The sequence below is a fragment of the Dipodomys spectabilis genome, unplaced genomic scaffold (genome assembly GCF_019054845.1).
Source record: "Dipodomys spectabilis isolate Male_0828 unplaced genomic scaffold, ASM1905484v1 ptg000289l, whole genome shotgun sequence".
Classification (NCBI taxonomy): Eukaryota; Metazoa; Chordata; class Mammalia; order Rodentia; family Heteromyidae; genus Dipodomys; species Dipodomys spectabilis.
The window spans coordinates 3,082,003-3,089,464 of record NW_024870966.1 but is presented as its reverse complement, the minus strand read 5'-3'; the positions used below and the strand labels follow the sequence as shown (position 1 = coordinate 3,089,464).

The 7,462-nt window shown below is 47.5% G+C and overlaps 1 non-coding gene across 1 annotated transcript; it reads left to right on the top strand.

The window, feature by feature from the left end:
* Positions 1 to 6,962: 6,962 nt before the first annotated feature.
* Positions 6,963 to 7,093, top strand: LOC122126890. Its single transcript, XR_006151026.1, has one exon. It is a non-coding gene; the product is annotated as a small nucleolar RNA SNORA63 (small nucleolar RNA).
* The last annotated feature ends 369 nt before the right edge of the window (positions 7,094 to 7,462 follow it).

Below are 7,462 nucleotides of genomic sequence, written 5' to 3'. Positions count from 1 at the left end.
AGGTATGTGAGGGTCTCAGTCAAGTCAAACGAGCCAAAGACCAAACTCATTTGCAAACGTCCCTAGAGAAAATGCTCATGTGTCGTGTCAATGCCAGCATCCTGGACCTCAAGGACGGGTCTCACTGCCACAGCGCTCGTGGGAATGTCTGCGGAGCATTCCTGAGAAGCGAGACCAAACTGGACCACATTGAACACTACTAAGGCATTAGGAACAACAGAAACAACCATAAAGGAGTACTGTAAATTTGAGACATACATAAGAATTTTGCTTTTGAAAGGACTAATGTGCCTGCTTTTGAGTATGCATGTACTAAGGATCAGCTCTAAGACACGTAGCCTTTGTCCTGCCTGCTTGTCTATCTCCTGAACCCAGTGGACTGGTAAGGGGGGTGGGAATGGGTAGGTACCTGGGTAATGTGTGGACATTGTACCTAGGCAGGTACCCTCATGATCACCTGCTCCAGAGAACAGGCCAAGAAAGTAAAGTATTCATGAAAAAGAAGGGGTTGACATGCCCCCGAAACAGGGAGAAGTGCAGCAGAGGAGGAATTGTCTGTAGATGGCTGTAGATGGCTGGTAGACCAGTTGCTTTACATATGAATTCCTGGCCTCCTGAGTATGTAGACTTAGTTCTTATGGGAAGGCCTGTTTATGGTTTGCCACTCATACACCACAAACAAACAACAAATACATCAATGTGAGCTGAAAATTCTTAAAGAGATGACAGCAATGAGGGCTCACATCTATAATCTAACTATTCAGGAGGCTGAGAGCTCTTGTGTTTTGAAGCCAGCTTTGGCAGGAAAGGGTATGAGACTCATATCCAATTAACCAGCAGAAAACAAACAAAAAAAAGTGAAGTTGTGGCCCAGGTAGTAGCACACCATCTTCGAGCAAACAACAACAAAAAACAAATGATAGTGCAAGGCACTAAGTGCAAGCCCCGGTGCTGGCTCAAAAGGAAGGGAGGGAGGGAGGGAAGGGAGGGAGGGAGGGAGGGAAGGAAGGAAGGGAGGGAGGGAAGGAAGGGAGGGAGGGAGGGAAGGAAGAGAGGGAGGGAGGGAAGGAAGCAAGGAAGGAAGGGAGGGAGGGAAGGAAGGGAGGGAGGGAGGGAAGGAAGGGAGGGAAGGAAGGAAGGAAGGAAGCAAGGAAGGAAGGAAAAGAAAGGAAAAAAGGAAGGAAAAGAGGGAGAGAGGGAGGGAGGGAAGAATGAAGGAAGGAAATTTTTAAGATCAGTGAGCCAGGCGCTGGTGGCTCACGCCTGTAATCCTAGCTACTCAGGAGGCTGAGATCTGAGGATCGCGGTTCAAAGCCAGCCCGGGCAGGAGAGACCTTGAGACTCTTATCTCCAATAAACCACCAGAAAACCGCAAGTGGCGCTGTAGCTCAAGTGGTAGAGCGCTTGCCTTGAGCTGAAGAGCTGAGGGACAGCACCCAGGCCCAGAGTTCAAGCCCTAAGGCCGACCAAAAAAAAAAAAAAAGATCAGTGTAACCTCTATTTAGTTTGGACTTTCCCTCTTCATTTCATTTCCTGAACATGGGATGTGATCTCTGCTCCTTAGAAGTTTCTATTCTTGGAGGATGGACTCCAAACAGAGAGATGGGATGGGAACTGGCCTGGGGGCAAAAGAGTCAGCCTCTCAGTGTCTATAGGAAGAAAGCAAAAAGGGTTCCTGAAAGAACTGATCTTGGTCCTAAAGTATTTGAGGAAAGCCAAAGGCCCGAGTGTTCCCTGTGTGGGAGCCGGAAGGCACGCTGTGTTCATGGGGTAGCGTGGAGCTGAATTGGGTTGCAGTGTGGAGAATGTCCTGGGTTGCTACAGCTAGACTGGCCGAGGGAGGGGTGCCCTGCTCAGAGGCTCAGATATAATTCCATGATGACAGAAAGCAGCCCCAGCCAGAAAGTTGGTGAACTCTGAGGAGCCTCCATCTTCCCTACCAGAGCAGCGCATGGGAGGGTCCTGGGCAGCTCTGAGGAGCATCCAGACTGAGGAGAAGCCCTGAGGTTCCCATGGCAACAAGCCTCAGAAAGTCAGTTCAGCAAAGAGGAGTCACAGGGTGCTAATGGGTTCCCTGAGGAGCCTACTTGGGTGAGTGCTGTGGCTGATTCATCTGGGAATAATGGTACCAAGATAACCTAAAGATAGCTTGGTGCTATCACGAGTCCCTCTGTTTTCCAGAAGATTTTCTAGCCTGTAACTTCCATGATCATGGGGATGTCATCATCTTTTCCCCAATGCCCTGTGAACAAGCTGCCCTTTTATCCTGTGGGACACCATACGCCACCTTCCCCTGCCTGTGGCCGGGGAACACTGACGGCCCATGGTGATCCTTTGTAGCACAAGGAATCTTCTTGAAGAGCTCCGTGCTCACAACTTCCTGCAGAGGAACTGGGAGCTGGTCCTGACCCGGATTCTCAATGCTGGTTCTGAGCCCTCATTCCATAAAGAGGGTATTTTTTGTTTGCTTATTTGTTTGTTTGTTTACCATCTATCTTTCTCCAACCCAGAGGGCGAGGCTCCACAGCAGGAGAAAGAGCCACAAAAACTGAGGTGGAGTCTACTAGGGGACAGACAGACAGGCTCACCGTCAACGACACAGCAGCCCCGAGTCACAAGGAGGAATGGGGTGCTCCTCTACCACCATCACCAACTTGGAAATTAGCTTTTACTTTTAGGTTTCTACAGAGACCATTTGGGGCCAATCTTATATCTGTCCACTTGTTTTGTTAACTTAAAAAAAATTATACCACGTAAAATTCATGTGTCGAAGCTCAGTGAGTTTCTACACAGTGACACCCCTGCATCCTGAACCCAGATCGAGACAAGAGGGCACGAATCCATCTGCTTCCGTCCACAAAGTCGTCTTTGTTCAGACCCCAGAGCCCTAGGGAAGCCAGCCTGCTTGTGAACTGTGTAGAAAAGGCAGCGTGCGGGCATGGTCTCTTGTGTGTCTTCCTTCCATTTGTTTGTGAGACTCATTCATATTTCTGGTAATGGGAGAGGCTTGCTCATTCTTCTTGCTGTGCAGTGCTCCATCTTGTACTGTTGTGGAGTTCATCCAGTCTGCCATTGGTGGTCACTTGGTCCCCAGTGCTCCTCTTTGCCACTTTGGCAGTCACATTGTGGTGATCATAGCTTGGTACTGTTGTGTATCTGTTTGAGGGTGGGAACTCAACCACAGCTGCATTTGATTATAAGAGTGAGAAGGATGAGTTCATACAGGTAGGACAGTGATCTGGAAAGATGATCTCCAAGAAAGATCTTAAAAGACATCTTGAGGGAAGCTGTGGGAGGGCAGGAGTAAAGATAGCAGGCAAGACTAAGAAAATTGACAGAAAAAAAAAAGGAAATGGACACAGAGACACACAACGAAGAGAGAACTGCCAGGGCAGGCCAGGGAAGATCTTAGTCTCATTTGGGTCCGTCACTACAAAGCCATGGGACTTAGACAAAAGTCCTTCTCTCAGACCCAGAACGTCCTTTTCAGGATGTTTCCCACCTCCTAATGCGCGCCATGGTCTCAATGTGTCCCTGAAGTTCACGTGCTGAGGACGTAACCCTGCAACAGTGTGAGGAGGCGAGGCTGTGGGGAGGTGCTCGGGCTATGAGCCCTGTGCTCCTCCAGAGAGCGTCACCATTGTTAAGGCATGGCAGAGCGAGGCGACCCCTTGTTTCACCCTCCCACCTTCTGCCATATGCGGACACAGAAGCTCAGTGTCTTCATCTTGGAGTTCTGTATTTTATTAATATCCAGACTCAGATATTCCACTGTAGCAGGCAAATGGACCAAGATAATGCATGCCACCTTAAACACGTAATTAACAGGGAAGACCTCTTTTATTAGGGGGAGGCATGGATAGTCTGGTAGGTCACCAATCTCAACACAGATCCAGAGCAAGACAGCTTGCCATGTAAGACTCATCGTACTGAATTTGGTACCAGAACTCCATTTGCTCAGGGAGATTTGGGGTCCATCTGTTCCCAGGCCCCACGGACAAAGCCACACAGCCATCATTGACTTCAATAGGAAGTCATGGACCTACATCCCATCTCCAGGGAAGAAAGATCTTCTAGTATTCACAAAGCAAGTCATAACCATCATTAATCTACATACCCATGCACAAAACACCCCCCATATTATATATAGAGAGAGAATATAGTATATTATTATATATACTATATGCACAATATATCCAATATGCAGTATATAATATAGTATATATTCTACATATTATAGATAATATATAATCCTATATTATATAGTATATAGGATACTATATGTTATTTACAATATACTTATAATGTTATGTATATTATATAATATCTATATATAGCTTATAATACTACATGTACGTTATATGTGATATTATTTACAATTAGTTATAATGTTTTATATGTACATAGTTTGCAACTTTGTGAATTTGAACTCTGTGTGATAGGTTTGAGGAAGTGGATGTAATAGGATGGCAAACTTGTTGGTGGACCTATTGGAGATAGAATGCTCAGGACATGAGCGTTCGCACACACTTCGTTTTGTTCCTATCTGCTATGTCTGAGACACAGTGACTTTATCACCAAGTGGCATTCTGCAAGAGAACAGCTGACCCCATATTTGGGTTGGGAAATGTCTGCCTCTCAGTCGACGTGCGTATTCACCTTTGAGACTGTCTTCCATATTTCTTCTGCGCCGTCTCCATGGCTTGTGGTCTTTTTCTGCAATAGCCTGAAGCCCACTGAGGTGAACAAAGGTCAGTTTTGCCAGGCGGTGAGTGACAGCCTTCTGAGGCTCTGGCCTCGGATGGAGTAGTGCCCTCTGGCCAGCCCAGGGCTGCTTGTTCTCATACTTCAGCTGGGAAGTTTCAGCCAAAATCAGGGAGGCTGTTTGGCTCTGTTTGGTGAAATAGTTGGCAGAACACCTGCGTGGGCTAGCTTAATAAATATCTCTTTATTCCAGCAAAGGCCCCTGAGCCAGTCTTCCATTTTTCTCTCCTTCAGTGTATGGGGCCTCCTGCCCTCTGCTCCTCCCTCTCACCTTCGCTCTAGCTCCGCTCCCCTGCGGTCCTCCTTCCTTTAACACCGTCCTCCCCACCACCTCCTCTGTTCCACGTGTGCCACCAGGCCCCTGTCCCCCAGATGGCCCTGTGGGCCCTCACTGGCGCTCTCCCTGCTTTGAGTTCAGCCCTGTCTATCCCCCTGCATGGAACTCGTGTGTCTTTATCCCCTCTCTGACGTGGCTCAAGCCTGTCTGGCCATTTGTTCACAGGCCAAAGAGTACCACAGGCTCCTCGCTGGCCTCCCCAGCTCCAGTGCCTCCTTTCCCATCCAGCCCAGGCCTGGCTAACCAGGCCTTCCTCAGATAAAGTGATGTCACACCTCCTGACCTTTTCATTGGTTCTGGGTATTTTCTTCACTGACTTTTCATTGTACAATTACATGTACAATTAAATTTTTATTTATTGTTATTACTAAGGAGTTGTGCAAGGGTTACAATTCCATAAGTCAGGTAATGAGTACCATGCTTCTTGGGCAATGCCAACCCTTCTTTCTCTTTCCCCCATTTACCCCTTCCCTTCCCTGCCCACAAGTTGCATAGTTTACTTTTTACATAGTATATATTGAAGATGATGACCGCACTTGCTCACCCTTCATCCCTCTGTGCCCCGCTTCTCCTGCCCCCCAAAAGCATTTGTTTTGATACACAGTGCATTAGTTGTGCAGGGGAGTTACGCCTTTGGATTCCTGCCCTCTGTATACCTTCCTTTAGTCACAAAGGGTGGCCACCCACAAAACAAAACAACAGGAAGAATCAAGCATTAGTGAAGATGCAGAGAAATTAGAACCCCATGCATGGCTGGTGGAAATGTGGAAGAGTACGGTGCTGGCATAAGACAGTATGCGGCTGGCTGTCAGAAAAGTAAATACAGGGTTGCCGCAGGGTGTAGCAGCCCTACATGTCCATATATGTTTTGGGCTTTTGAGGAGATCATTTGCACATTCTTGATCCTAGAAATATTGTTCTTGGTAGCCAGGAGGAAGGGAAGGTCAGGTATCCATGGACAGATGAGGCTGTGACCCAAAGGTGGAATCCCGCATAGCCCTACCAAGGATAGAAGCTCTGGAGCGTGGTAAATGCAGATGCACCCTGAACATCTTGGGCTGAATGATGTTAGTCTGTTACAAAAAGACAAGCACTATGTGATTCCGCATATATGACGTGTCTAGAGATGGCAAAGCCATGGACACAGAAGAGAATGGTGGTTGGAAGGGCCTGAGGGGGCGTGGGAAAGAGGAGGAGGTGTTCAGTGAGTACAGACCTTCAGAAAGTTCTGGGCAGCCTTAACAACCCAAATACACTTAACAGCACTGAACTGCGCACTTAATGTACTAGCGCTTCACACCTGTAATCTTACCTACTCAGGAGGCTGAGATCTGAGGATCAAAATATGAAGCCAGCCCAGGCAGGAATGCCTATGAGATTCTTATCTTCAATTAATTCCCCCCAAAAGCTGGAAGTGGAGCTATGGTTCAAGTGGTAGAGCACTAACCTTGAGCAAAAAGCTCAAAGACAGTGCCCAGGAAAAGCACAAAAAAGAAAAAAAAAAAAGGCTGTAGCTGGGTGCTGGTAACTCACGCCTGTAATCCTATCTACTCAGAGGCTGAGATCTGAGGATCACCGTTCAAAGCCAGCCGGGGCAGGACAGTCTGTGAGACTCTGATCTCTAATTAACCACCAGAAAACTGGAAGTGGCGCTGTGGCTCTAGTGGTAGAGCACTAGCCTTGAGCTGAAGAGCTGAGGGACAGCGCCCAGGCCCAGAGTTCAAACCCCATGACCAACCAAAAAAGAAAAAAAAAAGCTGTAATCCCAGCTTAGCTACTTGGGAAGTGGAGATAGAAAGATTGCCGTCATAGGCTGCTGGATCTGGGCAAAAGCTAGACATCCTATTTGAAAAATAAACTACAGCAGGATTTAGACTACAATATAGCTGCTATGTGCTGTGTTGTAGTTCCCCCTGCTCAGATTATGGTTATGTCTTAACTATACCTGTCTGCTATCCCCTGTAGCAGCCAGGGATGCTTGGTCTCATAGATGTTGAAAAAAAAACAAAAACAACTAAAAGCAAAAGACTTAAAGCATGGCTCAAGCGGTAGAAAGCTCGAGTTCAATTTCAGTAGGAAAGAAAGAAAAGAGACCAGCACAGGTGGCTCCTGCCTGGAATCCTAGCTACTCAGGAGGCTGAGATCTGAGGATTACAGTTTGAAGCCAGCCCAGGCAGAAGAGTCCCTGTGAGACTTTCCTCTCCAATTAATCACTTAAAAACCAGAAGTGGAGGGCTAGGAAGGTGGCTCAGTGGTAGAGTGCTTGCCTTGCATGCCTGAGGCCCTGGGTTCCATTCCTCAGCACCACATAAGCAAAAAGAAAAAAGCCGGAAGTGGCGCTGTGGCTCAGGTGGTAGAGCG